Source organism: Crinia signifera, chromosome 8 (assembly GCF_055691185.1).
Source record: "Crinia signifera chromosome 8, ASM5569118v1, whole genome shotgun sequence".
NCBI lineage: Eukaryota > Metazoa > Chordata > Amphibia > Anura > Myobatrachidae > Crinia > Crinia signifera.
In genome coordinates this window covers 122,503,460-122,522,344 of record NC_139224.1, presented here as the reverse complement: position 1 = coordinate 122,522,344, position 18,885 = coordinate 122,503,460, and positions in this window count along the sequence as shown.

Below are 18,885 nucleotides of genomic sequence, written 5' to 3'. Positions count from 1 at the left end.
CCCTGTATACCATACACTGCATTATGGACCCCTGTATACCATACACTGCATTATGGACCCCTGTATACTATACACTGCATTGTGGACCCCTCTATACCCTACACTGCAGTGATTGAAAGGAGCCTAGAATGCTAACACTGGAGACTAGCACACAGGGAACAGATTAGTTGTTCAAGGCAACTTGGCATGCTGGGAGCCTGTGATCATGTGACACAGGTGCAGTGGATCAATGTTTGCAGATTATGATCACTCTGGACCCACTGGTTCAGATACCTTCCTCCAGCTGCCCCAATTACATCAGCCATATACATAGTGAAGACTCAATGGATCAAATTCCAAGTATTTCTGTATGTGTATCTTTAATTTTGAACGGCTTCTTGGTAAACATAATTTTTTAGTATTTCCTTCAGGCTGGAGAATGGCAAGGTTGTCAAAGAAGTTGATTCTGGGACATACAATATACAACTGGCCATGGGAGAAGCAGTCGCTACCAGTGGCTACCAGATCAAAATTCAAATAGGGGAGCCTCACCAACAGCTAGTGAGTCAGTTGGTGTGGCTCCCCTATTTGAATTTTGAACTGTGCTGCAGCCCCTCCTTTGGAGCCACCACTAGTCACTACTCAGATCCATACCAGCCACTTTCAAGCTCTGTTCCTGATCTTTGTTAATGGTCATTGGTCATGGCGTACAGCTCCAGACTTCTCCTTCAGCAATGGTACCATATGGTAAAGTGCACTTACCTGTATGAATCTATTTTTAAATCCATTTCCCATTGCTGAGAGCCCAATTTTTTATCCTGAAAGTTTGGAACCTGGTCACTTAATTTTAACTATGTGTCTGTCTATGTTTTTGACAACTTCTTTATGTCAGTAAAATGTTATCTTTTAAAATTCACTTGATTTTTATTTTAGTTTATATTATCAAGTGCTGCTACTGTTTTTTTTCTTCTGTACTGCTGTGCACTCATCCATAACGTGCTGCTGCTACTAGTGCGGGATATTTAGAGTACGAATTTTGCTAGTAATCTTTCTTTAGCTAAACACATTTGTTTAATAAGAGTATCAGATGTCCATAATGGTTTGGCTAATGCTATAATTGTATGGAAAACATCCAATAAATTTAGGTAGCACCTTCAAGTTGCAGACAGTCCAGTGTTTACAACAAACAATCAAATTATACCTACTGTATATGCTTAGGGATGACTTCAAAGTCAAATTGCATTTGGAATTTATTGCTTAGACATCACATTTATCATGAATACTGTGCTAACTGAGCGAGAAGAAAATAAAAATCACAGTACATATGTTGTTGCACACATGAAACTGTATATTGCAGGCAGAAATTTTAGTATCAATACATGTCAAACTTCCCAAAATATATTGTTACTAATGTTATATAGAAAGCATTTAAGCATAAACACCCCCATATGTGGAGCTAGCCATGCCCTCTACGCGCGGCGCATCCTACTGTAATTTTTCTTGTTTTTAAAAGAAAATAAGTATGTAGTTGACACAGCAAGTCTCTATGGTAGATTAATAATTTATGTTCAGTGGGACTGTGACATCAGCAATGACCTTTTCCAGTCTGTCTCAGTAGCAAATTAGTGGAAGCATCAGAGTTACCTCCATTTGCATAGATGGCAAAGTCCCTTCGAAGTTTTGGAAATTGCGTATATATTTTGTGAATTGATTGTGATTCACAATTTTTTCGCAATTTTGTAAGGGGTGTTTTTTCTTTCTGCCCGAGCAGCGGCTTTCTCCTCGTAGGCTGCTACTCTGATCTGAAGAAGCCAGAGGCGGAGAAACGCGTCATCACCTATACCTGACTGAAATACAAGGAGGCTCTGCCAGGAACCTGCACCAAAGGCAATTTAAATACTGTATATCCCCAACATTATCACCAATGTGTTACTGCTGAATACAAACCTCAATACACAGGGGACGCCACACTGCAGGATCCAGAGAGAGGGCCCCTTTCTCTGTCTGGCCAGACATGACACAGAGACTATTTTTTCATTTTTAAAAGATTTTTTTTCTTTTAAAGTTACTATATAGTACATATCTAATTTTATAAAAGGACAAACCGAGATTAAGATCCTTAATACTTAATCTAAGGCACCATAACAAAGGCTTTTGCCAATCAGCTGTTTATCGGTCTAAGTTCATCAGTCTGTATATGTCTTTTAACTGTCTATTCAATGTTTGTTTGTGATATATTATATCTTTTCACTGGCCAGTGATACCAATTTACTTTGTTGAATAAATCCAAGCAATTATGTATATATATATGGTACTCTTTACCTAGAACGGCGCCCACGATTTTGATCTTAGGCATCGCAAGGTAAAAAATCGCGTCGGTCACATCGCATGCGACCAAAAAATCGCATGCTATGCGACCGACGCGATTACCGCGATTTTACATAGGAAACAATATAAAATGGCCCTATTGACCCGATTTTACATAGGGAACAATGTTAAATGGCCCACAGACCCCAAATAGCCACCCTGAAGTGTGAAATTGCCCCCCCCCCCAATTGTTAACGCCACCCCACGGTCAACGGCAACCCGAAGCATGGCGAGCGGCCACGGTACGCGTCCTCCGACCTTTTCATACCCCCACTATCCACGTCGGCGTGGAGTTGAGAATAGAAAGTGTGGCGAGCTCAGTGAGCCACCGAGCCCAAAGATACCGTCACAGGTATCCACGTCCCCTTGCGGGCTTCACAGGTATCCGCGTCCCCTCGCGCCATTATAATGGCATGCGATGTACATGCGATGCCCGCGATGGGCGCCGTTCTAGGTAAAGAGTACCATATATATTTTTGTTTTCAGCGCGGTTCTTATCTGTTTGTCCATTTACTGTTGTTTTAAGGAACTGAGCATTCCTTTTTAGAAATGCTGCAGGAGACTATTATATTGACATTGCCTTAAGCGTAAATTTTTTGTCTGTATTACCTTCTCCTCATAGTCCACTGCAAATTTTAACATTAGCAACCTATGCTGAATTAGGCCCTTAGTGGGGTATCCACTTACCTGTTGCAATTTACCTCAGGATATGTATGCCCACAGGCTGTCCAATTAGCTAAGTTAGAGCGATCCATGGCTTATTGGGGATTTGGGCCTGGTTCAGACCTGATCGCACAGCTGGGAATTGGCAGGCCAGGCGAATATAGATACGCGGCCCATAGTACGCATGTGCGAGACTGTCCTTCTATAAAAGATCGCTACTTTTTTTAATCACAAGCTGTGGTACTTGTTAAGTTTCATGGTGGTGCTTCCCAGCAGATCGCATCATATTCAAATTTTATGCAAATCTTTTGCATGCGATTTGCATACGATTCGATCCGCGATGCGATTTAGGCGTGTGATGTCAGGCCCAATCAGCCTGTTTCTATTGCAGACACTGAGTAAGTCATTGGGCTATCCTACTAGGATTGGGCCTCAAAAAATATATATGGGGTACATTTGTGATAATTTTTTGCCTCTAAATGGGACTAATTCAGAGCTGTAGTTCCTATCACACATTCTGTGATTAAATCCTAACTCTGAGTGCCAAAAAACTTGCCCACATTGTGATTGAAGAATATTTGCTGTCTGACGATAATCGTTCATTTGCGGAATAGTGTACAGCTCTGAATTAGGCCCTTTATACATCTGCCCCAGTATATTTTATATGCATGTCCCTCACTAAAGAACACCGACAATCAATCATTAATCTACCTGACCATAATGATGAGATGTGTAGCTGCACTGGTTTACAGGAGAGGGTATTCCAAAATGCAGTTGTTTATACAGTTTTCTCTTAAACATAATCTAACTTCCCCTAACAGGGAGATCCCTACTAAATCTGACACTTCATAATCAGACATTACAGCTGCAATAAAGGGTTAATATCTCCTCTTCACATAACTAGTACTTCCTAATTGTCGCTGTAATTTCTTAGGCAAATATTGACTTTGGGCGCCAACTGACTGAAAATATTTGGTTTGTACCAGATGCGTCGCGTGTCGTCTATCTGCTAAAACATTAGCTAAAGGAGTGATTTAGAGAAATACGTTTCCTAACCAGACATGAGCTCAGCAAAAGAATAGGACAACTGTATATTTATTGGTTGTAGAACAACACAGTATGATTATAATAATTAGTATATACCATTCTCTATCATAGCTTCATTTTATCTTCTATAAATCTGTACTAAAACTATCAGCAAAAGTCATTTCACAGAGGAACACATGAAAAAGTCGACACAATGGGCCTTATTCTGGTCGATGCGTAATTTTCCGAATTCTTTCGGATGGCGTTTTTTAGCCATCTGCGCATGCGATGGCAACGCACGCTCTCCGTACTCGTTCTTACTAATATCGTACAGAAATGTGCACCGCATTCACTCGGTAGATATGGGCATATTATGGGCGTCATTCGGAAGTACACAGGGGCGTAGTTTCAAAGTGGGCTAAACTGGGCGTAAACATGGGCGTACACGAGGGAGTGCACTAATTCTGGTAGGCGTGCATTCGGACTTAACACTGACTGCAAACAAACCAAAAGGCAAGAAATATGCGGTGTCCATAAGCAAGTATTTCTTTGTGGACACCACTCGGTCATGCGCTAGGCATTCGGATCGCCCAATTAGTACTCCCGCACCTGAACCAATGTCACCTGAACACAATACAATCCACTCCTCTACTCATCACTCATTAATTACACTCTTTTCATTGCTTCAGTTGGAACCATTGCAGCTTAAATGGACCATTACAAAACACACAAATCTATGCTGAAAGCACGGCAGCATTTTTTACACACATTTACACTGCAAGCAATGGACAGAACTTGCTACCACTAATATAAATATCCATGTCACTTTTACATTCGGGCAGGTTCCCGTCCGTTCTGACGCTGTAAGACCATGCAGAATATGTGTGTGTCCACCGCACACGCAAGGTTTGGATGTCGTCCATAAACACGCCCTCTTCTTAAAGTGTGAGTCCGTCCGAATGCGGAGGACCGGTGGGCGTTTTTTCGTACCATGTCCGCACAGCGTGGCGTGTGGACCGCTCCGAAAGAATTCAGACCTTTACGCACCAACCAGAATAACCTCCAATGTTTTTTTAATGTGTTATTTTTTTAATTAGGTGTATATGTTGGCAGAGGTGCACCTAGGCACCAAATGAAGTGAAAACTTGTAACGCCCTTTTCCTATGTCGACCTATTACACGTGAACCCTTTGCTTGTGTCAAATATTTGCCAATGACGACCTAGACCAGGCATGTCCAACGTTGGCCCCCCAGATGTTGTGAAACTACACATCCCAGCATGCTTTGCCACAGTTTTGCTATTAGAGAATGTTAAAACTATTGCAAAGCATGCTGGGATGTGTAGTTTCACAACATCTGGAGGGCCAACGTTGGACATGCCTGACCTAGACCATGTTGACCTTTTTTCATGTGTTGACCTTTGTCTGTCGACGAGTAGTGGTTGACCTATTAATCCACACCCACCAAAATCATTATTTTCTGTCTAGTATGTGGGAGCTATTGATTATCAGCCGTTTCCTCCCACACAATAAAAAATGGGCAGAATAGGCCTGGACAACTAGTTGGTCAAATCAAACTTGTTTCATTTTACCCATCTAATCGTTCAGGTATTGGGGAAAGGTCCCCCCCAATCTGAATGATAAGTAGGTAGACAATAACCAGCAGTGTCCGTCTACACCATCGAGATACCCCCCCCCCCCGTGCAATCTATGCAATTACCAGAGTCCACCCACGATGTACACTGTAACCCCCCGTGCAATCTACGCAATTACCAGAGTCCACCCACAATGTACACTGTAACCCCCCAATTACCAGGTCCCCCTTGCAATCGTGGTGTGCACTGTTGCCTCTGCATCCCCGGCAATACCATCACGCCTGCATCTACCCCTGCCAGATTCTGGTAATTACCAATGAGAAGAGAAATTTACAAAGAGCAGCAATGATCTCCGGCATCCCCCAACCGCATATACAGTATATATTCAGTTGGCTGGTTGAAGGAAAGTAATAATAATAATAAAATTATAGTATGCGCAGGATAGTGCAGAAAGGTATCCTAGAATATCCTGGCCTTCAGTATCGGATCATCTGCGACACCATCGCCAACATCACAGGACCCACCAAGAGGCCAGGAAATCGTAGTCTTCATCTTTGGAATTTTATACCGCTACATGTTCATATATTTATGCCCTTTTTTTGCCTAGTACTTCATTTTATATGCTTTGAAACAGTAATTTATGATTTTATAAATAGATTGCTTGAGGGGATTTATGTTTATGACCGATACTTGGAAAGCTTTACGGAACTAGTAAGTAGATCTCCTTTAATGCCTATACACACTGGGTGACTTTGAGCTGAAAGCTTCTCATATTTGTCTTTTGAGCTGCTTTCAGCTCAAACGCCAACCAGTGTGTACGGGGCAGCGAATAACAGTGAGTGCTGATGCTCGCTCTGGCATCATCGCCGGCCGACAGCTGCCCATCTGCTGGTATTACCAGCAGATAAGTGACGGGGTAGATGGCCTTCCATAGCGTCCTGCTATAGAAAGTCATCCACCCCTTGCTCCGAAGGGCAAAATTGCCCAGTGTGTATGGACCTTAAGTGAGTGACAGGGCCATGAACATTTTCGTTACTGCACAACGGCCATTTTGACAGCAATTTTTCCCCACGACTGCAGCTGCGGCACAGAGCTTGGAAAAGGTATATAATAACAAATGGATGCACCACACTCATTGCACCTATTAACTAAACACTTACAGCATGTGTCCAGGGAAGCCCAGCACATTTATATGGACCTCTAGGAGGGGAGGCATCACTGTCCCCCGAGATACTGACTTCTGGTCCTCATTCAGTACTGATCGTATAACGACTAGTACCGCAGACTCCTGATTAGCTGTGCAGGACCCATTCTGCTCATGTGCATAATGGATCCTGATAACGCATTGCAATATAGCGAATACCTCTGCCTGATGGATTTGCCCATCACTGTCCTTAGTGCCTACTGTCCTTCAGTCCATTGCATAGTTTTGTTTGTCAGATGTCACTGAGTTTTGAAATAAGCTACACATAAACTATATTAATCATTAGAGCTCACATGCTAAGTGTACAGTCACAATGCCTGTAATACATTACTGTACTTAATATATAAAATGCATAAAGCAGAGTAGACATACTAAATGCAGACATGGATGAAAAAGGGATTACATACGGATGACCAGTGGTCTGAATACCGACGCTGGCATCCTGAAGGAGGAAATTCCTACAGGGATCAGGTATGTTTACCCCCTCCTAATCCTCCCCCCCCCCTCACCCACAGCCTAACCCAAACCCTCTTAGCTAGTGCCTAACCCAAACCCTCTGTCCCTGCAGCCTAAACCTGACCCTCTTGCCCCACAGTTTAACCTTGACCCCAACTTGAAAGTGCCTAACCATAAGCCCCCCAAATCCTAACCCCATCCCCCTCTAGTAGCCCAACTCTAAGCCCCCACTTGTGCCTAAAACTAACCCCCCCTTGCCTGGAGAAGGCTTTGCAGTCGTATATGTGCTGCTGCTGCTGCTGGAAACAGAGACACCATGGCATATATCAGAGACACTGTACCCGCTGCACTAACTCCTTGTTTCTTCTTGGGGATACTTAATATTTGTGGATATATGTGACAAATATACAGTACTTTCAAAAAATTTGCCCTTAATAGAGAAATATGCAGCCAGCACCAGTGGTGGAACTTGTGAGTGGTGGGGCCCCTCCTCTACCCAACCCAAGAAGTCATTGCTGGTCTAGGCAGCAATGGGCCCCTTAGTCCTCCGGGACTTCGATGCAATGCACCTACTGCACCAATGGTAGTTCTGCCTGGCCAGCACAATGCCCTGATTGCAGTGAGCATATTACTTAACTTATGTACAATTTATCATTCACCTGCTAGTATTATGCGTTTACTCTCTGTAGACTGTGGGGCTTTGTAATCTTGATATTATACTACTACTTTTCTTGGATACTTTTAACTATTAGCATTTTCTAGGACTACTGGTTCTGTATGAATATATAGTATTATATGTTGGAGTTATAATGGTATGGTATATGCCTGTGCAAACACGCGCAAGGTGAGGGGGGTTGGACTGTCAGGACATCAGGGCCTGCCCCCAAGATTGGGAGATGCCTGAGATTTGCAGTTCCAAGAGTAGGGGGCATGGATCAATTATGTCTTTCCCAAATCTAACTCCACCCCCTCGTAGTGTCGCTAGTATGTTTACAATGCTTTTTATGCAGGGGAAAGATGCGGCGGGATGTTAGAGAACCACCTACCCTTCCGTAGCTGAGGAGGCTACCCTAAAAATCAGGAGCCTCTTGCAGTTTGGCACAAGGTGCATTATGCTATCCTGCATTTGCGTGCAAGGTACGTTACGCCAAGCGTCACTGTGCTCATTCTGCATAAACCTCATAATCCCTTCACATTCTAAGAGCCCTATGCATTAATGGAAATCCTGAACTAAGCTCTCATATGAAATATTTATTTATCATACAATGGAATCAGGGGCGTAACTATAGCACTGCAGCCCCCGCCACCGCGGGGGGGGCGCTGTGCATGTGGGGGCACCGGGGGCTGCGGTGCTATAGTTACCCCCCCCAATCCCCCGCAGACTTGCGTATCTTGCTGGTCCCGGCGGCTCCGTTCTTCTGATGAGGACCACAACAAAATGGCCGCCCCCATAAAGCAAACAGTTCTCTGAAACTGTCTGCTGTACGGGGGCGCCCATTTTGTGGTGGTCCTCAGCAGAAGAACGGAGCCGCCGGGACCAGCGCGATAGGTAAGACTGCGGGGGAGGGGGTTAGCATAGGCGACGGGGCGGCCAGGGGGGTGCTTGACGGGGCGGCGGTGGGGGGTGGGTATGGGCGCCCCCCCCCCCCTAACGGCGGGGGGGCGCCCAAAACTTAGCTACGCCACTGAATGGAATTGCACCAATATGAAACACAGTGTAGTTGTTAGTACTACTACAGTGCTAAGTCTATGTAGTATTGCTTTTGGTTTTACTACACAACACAGTAGCTGAAGCTCATAATACTGTTGAAATGAGGAACTCTATGCAGACATCTGTCTGTGTTACCTCTGGACTGGCAGCAATCTCCTTTCTGAGCTTTTGCTTCTATTTATATTACAAAAAAACTTAATTAAAGGTTAGTGATACTGTGTGTGACCTTGGGACAGCAGATCGTGATAAATAAGGAAGCAAAGCTTTTCACATTCACTAAACTTTGTAGAAGTTGAAATAGCTGCACTTTCTGTTCATAGATTGCTCATTTCCTCCAGTTACCGTAAAACAATAATTTTCTGTTCTTGTCTCCCATGTAATACTTTCCAGTGTGTGTGTGTGTGTGTGTGTGCGTGTGTATGACACATACTAATATCTATATTGGATGTCACTCTGAGTAGAGCTATAGAATTGATCTACTTTTTAGTGACAGCTTTACAAGCATAGTGGGTTTATCTGATTCTGTACACTGGCCCACCATCAGGAATTTTGGGAGCCTGGGACTCATTTCACGTCCGGGCCCCTCCCCCCTCACTTTACTTACCATATCCCGGCTCCTGCTCCCCCATCTCCCCCTATTTGCGGCACTGTCTGTACAACACAATAATTTTAAGGTACTTGGGTATAATCACATCGCCGTATTTGCATACGTACGGCACCGTAGGAAAATCGCATGCGGGTTTTGTGTGCGATGCGATCGCCTGCGATTTTCCTATGTAATTTATCTGCTCTCTTGCCGTGGGCAGTGCGATGTGATCGCATGCGATCTTATAGGGTACAATGCCATTTACTTTACTATACACTTCTATAAGATGCAATGAGATTTAGGCACCCCCCCCCCCCCCCCACACTATCCAGGCCAACCCGAAGCATGGCGAGCGGCGGCGGAACGCTTCCTCTCGACCTTTTCATACCCCCACTATCCACGTCAGCGTGGAGTTGATTTTATATAGTGTGGCAGGCGCAGCGATTTTGCGTGCGGTGCGATCGCATGCGATGTGATTGCCCGCGGCCAGAGAGCAGTGAATAAATTACATAGGAAAATCGCATTGCATGCGATTTTATTGTAGTTGTAAGAAATAATGGCATTCACCTTGTTGCTACATAAAAAATATATGTCCTATCTTTGCAGGTTGAATAATATATATTTGTTATAATACATACCTTAAGTCATAACAATTCCATTTGACAACTTTTAGTAGTAGTAAAAAAGTATATGTTTAAAAAACACTGACTACCTCTTTGGGCCTGCTCTAACCATTTGTTTCATTTACATCTAATGCCATCTTGTTTATAAAAAAAAAAAAAGAAAACCTCATCCTAAATTTGCTGACACAAACACCAATTTACAACAATGGTTTACAACTATTACCCCTTTCACATCGCCAAGCCGGGTCGGACATGGGATTGGGTTCCTTGGGTCAAAAGTTTGACGGGGTCAAAAAGCAGACACATGAAAAGGTCGACATGAGTGTTTTGTGATTTATTTTTTAATTAAATACTTTTTATTAAGAGTTTTGTTCCGTAAACCACAGAAAGGGATGGGATACAGAAAACAAAAAGAAGGGGAGAAAGGGGGAACAAGGGAAGGGGAGAGTCCAATTACATAGTATCGTAATAATAATTATACATCAAGATAATATTCTAAATAACAGAAAAATAAGTGCAATAAATCACAAACAAACAAAATCAATCAGTTTCCAGTAAGAGATTGACTCCCTCGCTTGAAGTTGAATAGTCATACCAGCTAGACCATTTGGTTAGGGGCGAGTTCGCCCGGAGTGATTGAGGTAGACCTATAGTTTCCATCTGAATAGCATGTTGAATCTTCAGAATGATTTTGGAAAGAAATGGGGGGGGGGGGGGTTCCAGTTTTGTGCTATTGCAGCTCTAGTGACGATTAGTATGTGGCCTAACCCATAGCAGCTAGCACTGGATAGGTTATTCGGGTATATATGGAGCAATGCCAGTTCAGGGGATATCGGGATCGGAGAATGCAAAACTGTCGCTGCTAAGACAAAAACAGTTTTCCAGAGCTGGAGGATCTTGGGGCAGGACCAGAACACATGAAAGGTATCTCCAGGCTGGCCACAATTCCTCCAACTTAGCTTGGATATCGTAGGCCACATCTTGTGCAATTTACCGGGTGATAAGTAAAGACCATGTACGATTTTTTTTTTTTAAAACCAGCTTGTTCTTAATACACCATCAATGTTAAATATAATAGTGTGCTGAACGAAGCAAGTCACCAAGCCCCAAGCATGGTGAGCATAAGCGTCACACTAATTGGGTGTCCATGTTGACATTGACAACAACAAAAAATGTAAAAACATATCTACCTTTTTCATGTTGACCTTTTGACCCTGTCACCATTTTGACCCTGTCAATCTTTACCATGTCGACCTTTTGACCCTGTTGACCTATTGCATGTTGACATTTTGGGGTCAACCTATTGTCTGTCTATCTTGACACTGTCTATCTAATAATCCACACACATTACAAGACTATTGTGATGGCCACTGGTATGGGGTGAACACCCCCATAGTGTATAATGTTTATAAACATTTAATGCTGTACCATATACGGCTCATAGAGGCTACTGAATGTTTTGTTGTGCAATTCATCCCCATAGGGGAAATCCATATAGCAATGTATATAAATACCTTCATGGAAGGTAACTGAGACTCTGCCAGAAAACCTAACTTTTATTATTAATTTATGGTATGCCAATCTAAGGGAGAAAGGCTTATCCGTATAAATGCCTTCACAGAAGGCAAAAGAAGACTCCCATAGAAAGCAAGATAGTTATTATTTTAGTTATACATGGAGCTCCCCTCCCAGAAGGGAAATAGACTGAGCCACCCAGAGAAAGGAGCCAAGGGGCCAACCCAAGTACCCCGTGCAGAGGGGTCCGCGGACTTATTGTGCATGGACGTGGTGAAATAAAGTTCTTTGGCTCGCGGTGAGAGCAGGCAAAGGGAGAGCGCGAGGAAGAGTTAATAAATAGCCTGAGCCGGTAACTGCTGTTGCGCAGTTTCCTGAGGGAAGACAACGGAGAGCAGAGCTGCGCAGCTTAGGAGCAGAGGATAGCGGTGCTGAGGGGAGGAATCGCACTTACCGATAGTACTGACAAGTGGTGCGGCATCTCCCTCCTGCTCGAACAGCGATTCCCGTGAGCGTGGGGTTGAGGCATCCGGTAGCAGTTCCTGAAGACGGTCGGCGCCATTGTTGGGCGGCACAGCAGGCCGGGAGCGTCATCAGAGGCGGATCAGAGGCGGAGTCCGGGCAGCAGCTAACGGAGCAGACGACAGTACAGGGGAGTGGTGAGTGTGCAATCCACCCCAAAGGGAGACTCCCAAGCCAGCCCCTAGGCAGTCTATATCGCCTTAGCACTGCCCATCAGCCCATACTAACCCCACAGTGAATACAGGCTGTATGTGAAACAGCTCTACCAGCGGTCTGCACTTAGTAAAAGCAGAACCCAGACTGCACAGCAACCATTAGGATAAATCTAGTCTGGGAAAGTAGCCACGCAGTACTGAACTGACAAGTAAATGCAGAAACATTTTGACAGGGCTGCTAGAGAAGAACAGAGAGTGAGTGGCAGAGAGCCTATATCCCATACTCCTATATAGGGAGGATCATGAAAGAGAAGTTTATGTAACACAATTCACCGCGCAGGCTGCAACATAATACACAGAAGACAAAGTGAAATCCCTTAACCCCTTGCCTGCTGAATAGTATCACACAGGAAGCGGAGGGCTAAACCCGGCTTGGTAGCCTGGGGACGCCTACCCTAAACAGTCAGGACAGAAAGGAACATTTACATTGTCAGGCAGGGTTAAAGTTTAATGCAGACTAACCCTAAGAATAGCTAAACCCGGTTGCCGTAGCCCGAAGATGCTAGTTACAGTAAAAGGGAAGCAATAAGAACTCTGGTGCCTTAAAGTTTGTTTCAGGAGGATTACAAGTAACCCGTTTAGTACCACTAGACTATGGTCTTCACCTTTCCCCAGAAGTAATTATTCCTATAACTGTTGCCAAGAAAGGCGTAACATTTCACTGGAACTGCTTAACATTTCCCATCTCTGGTAAAACATTTCCTGCTAGTTAGGAACTATCCTTGGAGATTTATTACAGTCAGCAGAAAGGAACTACTTTCCTCTCAGGAATCTAAAATCTTATGAGCTCTTCTTCAGTGTCTAAATTAAAGCGTTGAAAAGGGAAGGAATGGAATAAGATTAACTTTCTTCAAGCATTTATTCCTCTGCTAGATAAACTACTTACCTTTACGGGAATAGGAACGACCCCATTCACTTCGGTAGAGACTCAGACAGGGTGTCCAACCTATATGAAACAGGGGTAAAGCAATTGCTTACTGAAGGGTCGTACACTAAACTGCAGTTAGGATAATACTTAATGCATTAAGTAACCTCAGGTAATTGTTGAGGTCGTTAAAATTGATTGTTGATGGTATTTATTGTTGTTATGTCTGCTAAAAACAATCCCATTGTTAAAGTATAGCTATTCTGTTCTATTCATTTAATGCATTGTTTGTGTGCCATTAACTGTGATTCTCCATAGCAGAGAAGAAGCAGAGTTCCTGCAAAATAAAATATCAGTTCTTTATTTATGGTGTGAATTACTGTGTTGAATTGTAAATATTATTGTAATCTGAAGTACCTGTGAAAGGAAAAGGACAGAAAGAGTCATACTTACCGGTAGGTCACACTATAGAGGTTGTGAAACGACCTAAAAAGCAGCTAAGGGAAGATATTCTCCTGCTGGCAGGTACATTGCTGTCTGAAGAGTTCCCCAAAGCATTGGCGCAATGTTTCAGCTACTATTAAATGTGCATGTGACGGATGAAGCATATGGCAGCTTTGCAGCAAAAAAACTATTTGGGTACTTGTGTATTTTGGCGGCGCCCATCGCATCGCATACCATAACACATACGATGGTATGCGATGCGACGCGATATCGTACGATAGAGCACGATGGCATACAATTTTGAAATTGTATGCCATTGTACATGGCATACGATGCCATACGATGCGATGCGATGCGATTAAACATTGTATAAGCACCCTAATGGGTGCTTACTGTATACTATGTTAAGCACCCAAATGGGTGCTTACAATGTTAAATGCACCCCCACGCCACCCCCCACTATAAACGTGAACCCGAAGCGTGGCGAGCGCAGCGAGCCCGCGAGGGGCGGCGGTACGCGTCCTACGACCTTTTCATACCCCCACTATCCACGTCGGCGTGGAGTTGAGAATAGAATAGTGTGGCGAGCGCAGCGAGCCACCGAGCCCGAAGCGTGGCGAGCGCAGCGAGCCCCGCGAGGGGACGCGGATACCTTCACAGGTAAACGCGTCCCCTCGCGGGCTTCACAGGTGTCCGCGTCGCCACGGACACCTGTGAAGCCCGCAAGGGGACGCGTATAACTGTGAAGGTATCCGCGTGCGCTCGCCACGCTTCGGGCTCGGTGGCTCGCTGCGCTCGCCACACTATTCTATTCTCAACTCCACGCCGACGTGGATAGTGGGGGTATGAAAAGGTCGTAGGACGCGTACCGCCGCCCCTCGCGGGCTCGCTGCGCTCGCCACGCTTCGGGTTCACGTTTATAGTGGGGGGTGGCGTGGGGGTGCATTTAACATTGTAAGCATCCATTTGGGTGCTCAAAAGCACCCTTTAGGGTGCTTATACGATTTTTGGTCGTATAGGGGGTCAAAATCGCGTTGCATCGCATCGCATGCCATCGGGTGCATGGCATGCGATGCGATATGTTCGTCGTACGACGGACATCGGGGGCGCCGCCAAAATACACAAGTACCACTATTTGGGAACCAATATATACCTAAAGCTATGTACATGCAGTGCAATTGCCTTGCTATTCGATCCCAATTCAATTGAATTGCACGGCAAGGCAAACGCAATCGATTTGGACTTTTTAATACAGATCCGTACTATATAGTCTTGTCTGCACAGTCTGTTTTTCTATTCTGTGTCGATGCCGTGGGGCCATTAGGTTTGCCAAGCAAGTTGGCTACTGCAGAGGAAGAACAGCTGGGTAACATTTTCTAGCGAAATATGGAATAAGCGGGTGTGGTATAGGGTTCCGACAGTCGGGATCCCGACAGTCATTAGCCCGATGTCAGGATCCTGACTGGCCGGACTCAGACAGCATGACGAGCGCAACAAAGCCCCTTGCGGGCTCGCTGCGCTCGTCACGCTGCGGGCACGGTGGCTCACTACGCTCGACACCTATTCTATTCTCCCTCATGGGGGTCATGGACCCCCACGAGGGAGAATAGACGATGGCCGTCGGCAGGCCCGGCGACAGGGGGGTCAAAGGGGACAGCTGACCCAGGCCCGACCATCGGAGGGGCCCCAGAATCAGACACTCATCCCTGCAGTCAGCCACCCGGTACCCGATTGCTGTGGGCGGCTGACACATAACCCCCCCTAAGAATATATGCAGCCGCGGCGCTGCAGACTCGGGAGGGGAAGCTTCATAGGGATGCCTGTCAGAACACGCAGCTTCTGGCCGCCACTTATGTTATGTGTCAGCCGGCCACAGCAATCGAGTGCCGGGCTGACTGCAGGGGGTGGGGGGGCCCCAGAAATATCATAATGAGCCTGTTTTGCAAGTAATGGGAAACTACAGTATAGAAAGAGCTTTTCCTATATTATACGGTTTCTAAATGCATCTTTGTCGAAATCTGACTTTTTGTGGATGATATCACTGCTTCATAGATTAAAGATTTAATACAAAGAAATCACAAATTTGGCAGCAATTTCCAGAGATTTTGATGTACTGTATTCAGAAAACTATATTCAAGCACTGTTACCATAATGTAAAAAATGAAAGTACTAAATTGATCCAGATTTAATGAAATGTATATGCAGCAAACATTGAGATTAGTATAGATCAGAGGGGGCTTTATAGTGTGGCAAGGTTTTTATTCCACAAATAGCATATGCACACGAACAGCCACTTATTAATGGAGACTCATACCCAACATGGCCACTGTATGGGCTTACAGCCACATGATATAATTATAATAGGATAGACCTGGCAATACAGCAATACTGTCTGATTTCTGCAGGAGATAGGAGTTGGGACCTCACTCGGCGCTACTGGTTAGGAGCTGCCAATGCACTAGGGATGGCCATTGATGATTCAAAATAATTGATGGTTTATGGCCGATGTCGAATACTTTTGCCATTGATGGGGGAGAACCAGATGGTTTCCCTCCATCAATGGCACAGCAAAACTGATGTTTTGATTTCGTTTTTTATTTTCAAAGTACCAGGATATGGAGCCCCCAACACTCATGAAGCCCTGCCTCCATGTTCTGATTGACCCACAGGCTAGTCAGTCAAAGAAAATGGATGATCATCGATAGGTAAAATAGGTTATCCATCACATAGTTTATTACTATGGATGGCTGGTTGTATTATCTGCACCAATGGTGATCCCTACAATGTACGCTGGGACGCCATTGCCATCAGCTTTCAGGTTGTAATGTCGGATCACACACACATCAAGCCGCTCCTAAACGTTTTTGGACTTCGTCAGTGGAATGCCTGACATTCAGAAGGTCCACTTAAACCAGTTTGCACCAACGAGCCATATTGTGGTATGTCAGCCGGGTTTGTACCCTTCATATGTCTGTGTATGTCATCATTCAGATTCCAATTGAATTAGATACATTCACATAGTTAATCATTAGAGGGCGCTCCTTTATTACTGACATATTATTACATAGGTGTGTTTAATTACAGTACATCAGACAAAAGCTTATAGACAAATGTGCATATAGAAAGTAGGGATGTGCACCGGCCACTTTTCACGTTTTGAGTTCTGATTACCTTCAGGTTTTGGGTTCTACTGGGTTTTGACAAAACACCCCCTCAACGTTTTGGTTTTTGGGTTCTGATTTAAAAAAAAAAAGCATATAAAACACTAAAATCACAGAATTTAGGTTTTTTTTTTTGCTCCTAAGCTATTATTAACCTCATTAGCATTCATCTCCACTCATTTCCAGTCTATTCTGAACACCTCACACCTCACAATATTGTTTTTAGGCCAAGAGGTTGCACCGAAGTAGCTGGATAACTATGATAAGCGATACAAGTGGGCGGCACAAACACTGGACTGATACGACACACTAAATAGCACCCCTGGACTGATACAAAACATTTAGTATCACCCCTGGACTGATACAGCATCACCGCATGAATTATACTAGAGATGTGAGGACTCGGATTCTGGAGATCCGAGCCCCCACGAACGTCATCAATCCGAGCACGGTTCCGAGCAGCGATCGGAGATTCTTGCCTGACTCGGGTCCAGCCATGTGGGAAAAATGTTATCGCCCGGTGCCGGATGTTGCGAGGCTTTAAATAGCGGCTCCCGCGCCCGCCATCTTCACTACAGTCTAGTAGTGGGTTGGGAGAGGGTGTGGTGGTGCTGCTGCTGGGGCTTAAACTTGAGCTTGAGCTTGACCTTGAATGCAATATTTTATTTGCTGGGGCTGTCTCTCAGTGCTGCTGTGTAGTCTAACTGTGTACTTGTAGTACTACTGTCTCCTCTGTGCGGTCTACCTCTGGTGTGCTGTTCTGTAATTATTTTATAAGCTGGGGCTGTCTCCCTCAGTGCGGCTGTGTAGTCTAACTATGTACTTGTAGTACTACTGTCTCCTCTGTGCAGTCTACCTCTGGTGTGCTGTGCTGACATTATTTTATTTGCTGGGGCTGTCTCCCTCAGTGCTGCTGTGTACTCTGTTCTCCTCTCGGCTTAGGGTGGGCTCTCCCTCGCAAGGAGGACAGTCTAACTGTGTACCTGTAGTACTACTGTCTCCTCTGTGCTGGGGCCTACCTCTGGTGCTGTGCTGTACCTAATATTATATATATTAATAATTAAATAATGATATGCCCGTTTAACCTATTATACGTGGGGAAAACTGAAAACTGTGAGAGAACGAATGGCGCTCCACAGATCGGCCATACATCAGGCACTTCAAGGCAAATGCAACGATTAACCAGTGGCCAAATATTTTGTCACACACAAACACGAACTAAGGAATTTAAAACACATGGTAATAGACCAGGTTCCTTCTTCCATCCGTAGAGGAAATCGGAATGACAGACTGATAAAATTAGAGGCCACATGGATCCATCGACTCAAGTCATCAAAACCCACTGGATTGAATGACCATTTGCCCCTCTTTTTGCACAACTTTGGCACATTGATTAACACAGCCCTCCTCTACTAGTTATTTCCTCCACCAAAGTTTGTGTGGAGCATCTTATGCTTTTTGTAAAAAGGTCGTTTTATGTAGCAGCTCGTTTAAACACCTATTTGTCTTTACAGTTGAACTATAAATACTTCAAGTCATGCAATTCATGCAAACAGGAAGACATGCGCCAGCCAAGACATCCAGATATACATGTTTTTCATGTATTTGCGCTAATCATAACAAGTGCAACACGCTGAAATAGTGTTATATAGGCGACCTGTAACATTTTCAGTATCTTTTGATACAACCCTACATTAATTTTACATTTACATGCCACATCTTTATGACTTACTTCGCCCCCACTTGTTTAAATACATTTATAAACTAGCATGTATTACAGTAACACTCGTGAATATAGCTTCCTTTTTTATCATATGCATCATACGATCACCTTCATATACACATAACTCCAATTCCACTACCTAAAGCCAAACCTTTACACGTGTACTTTGTATTTGCATGGAATTTTTTTATATTGAATAATGCATATTGATGTTCCTATAATTTCACTTTCA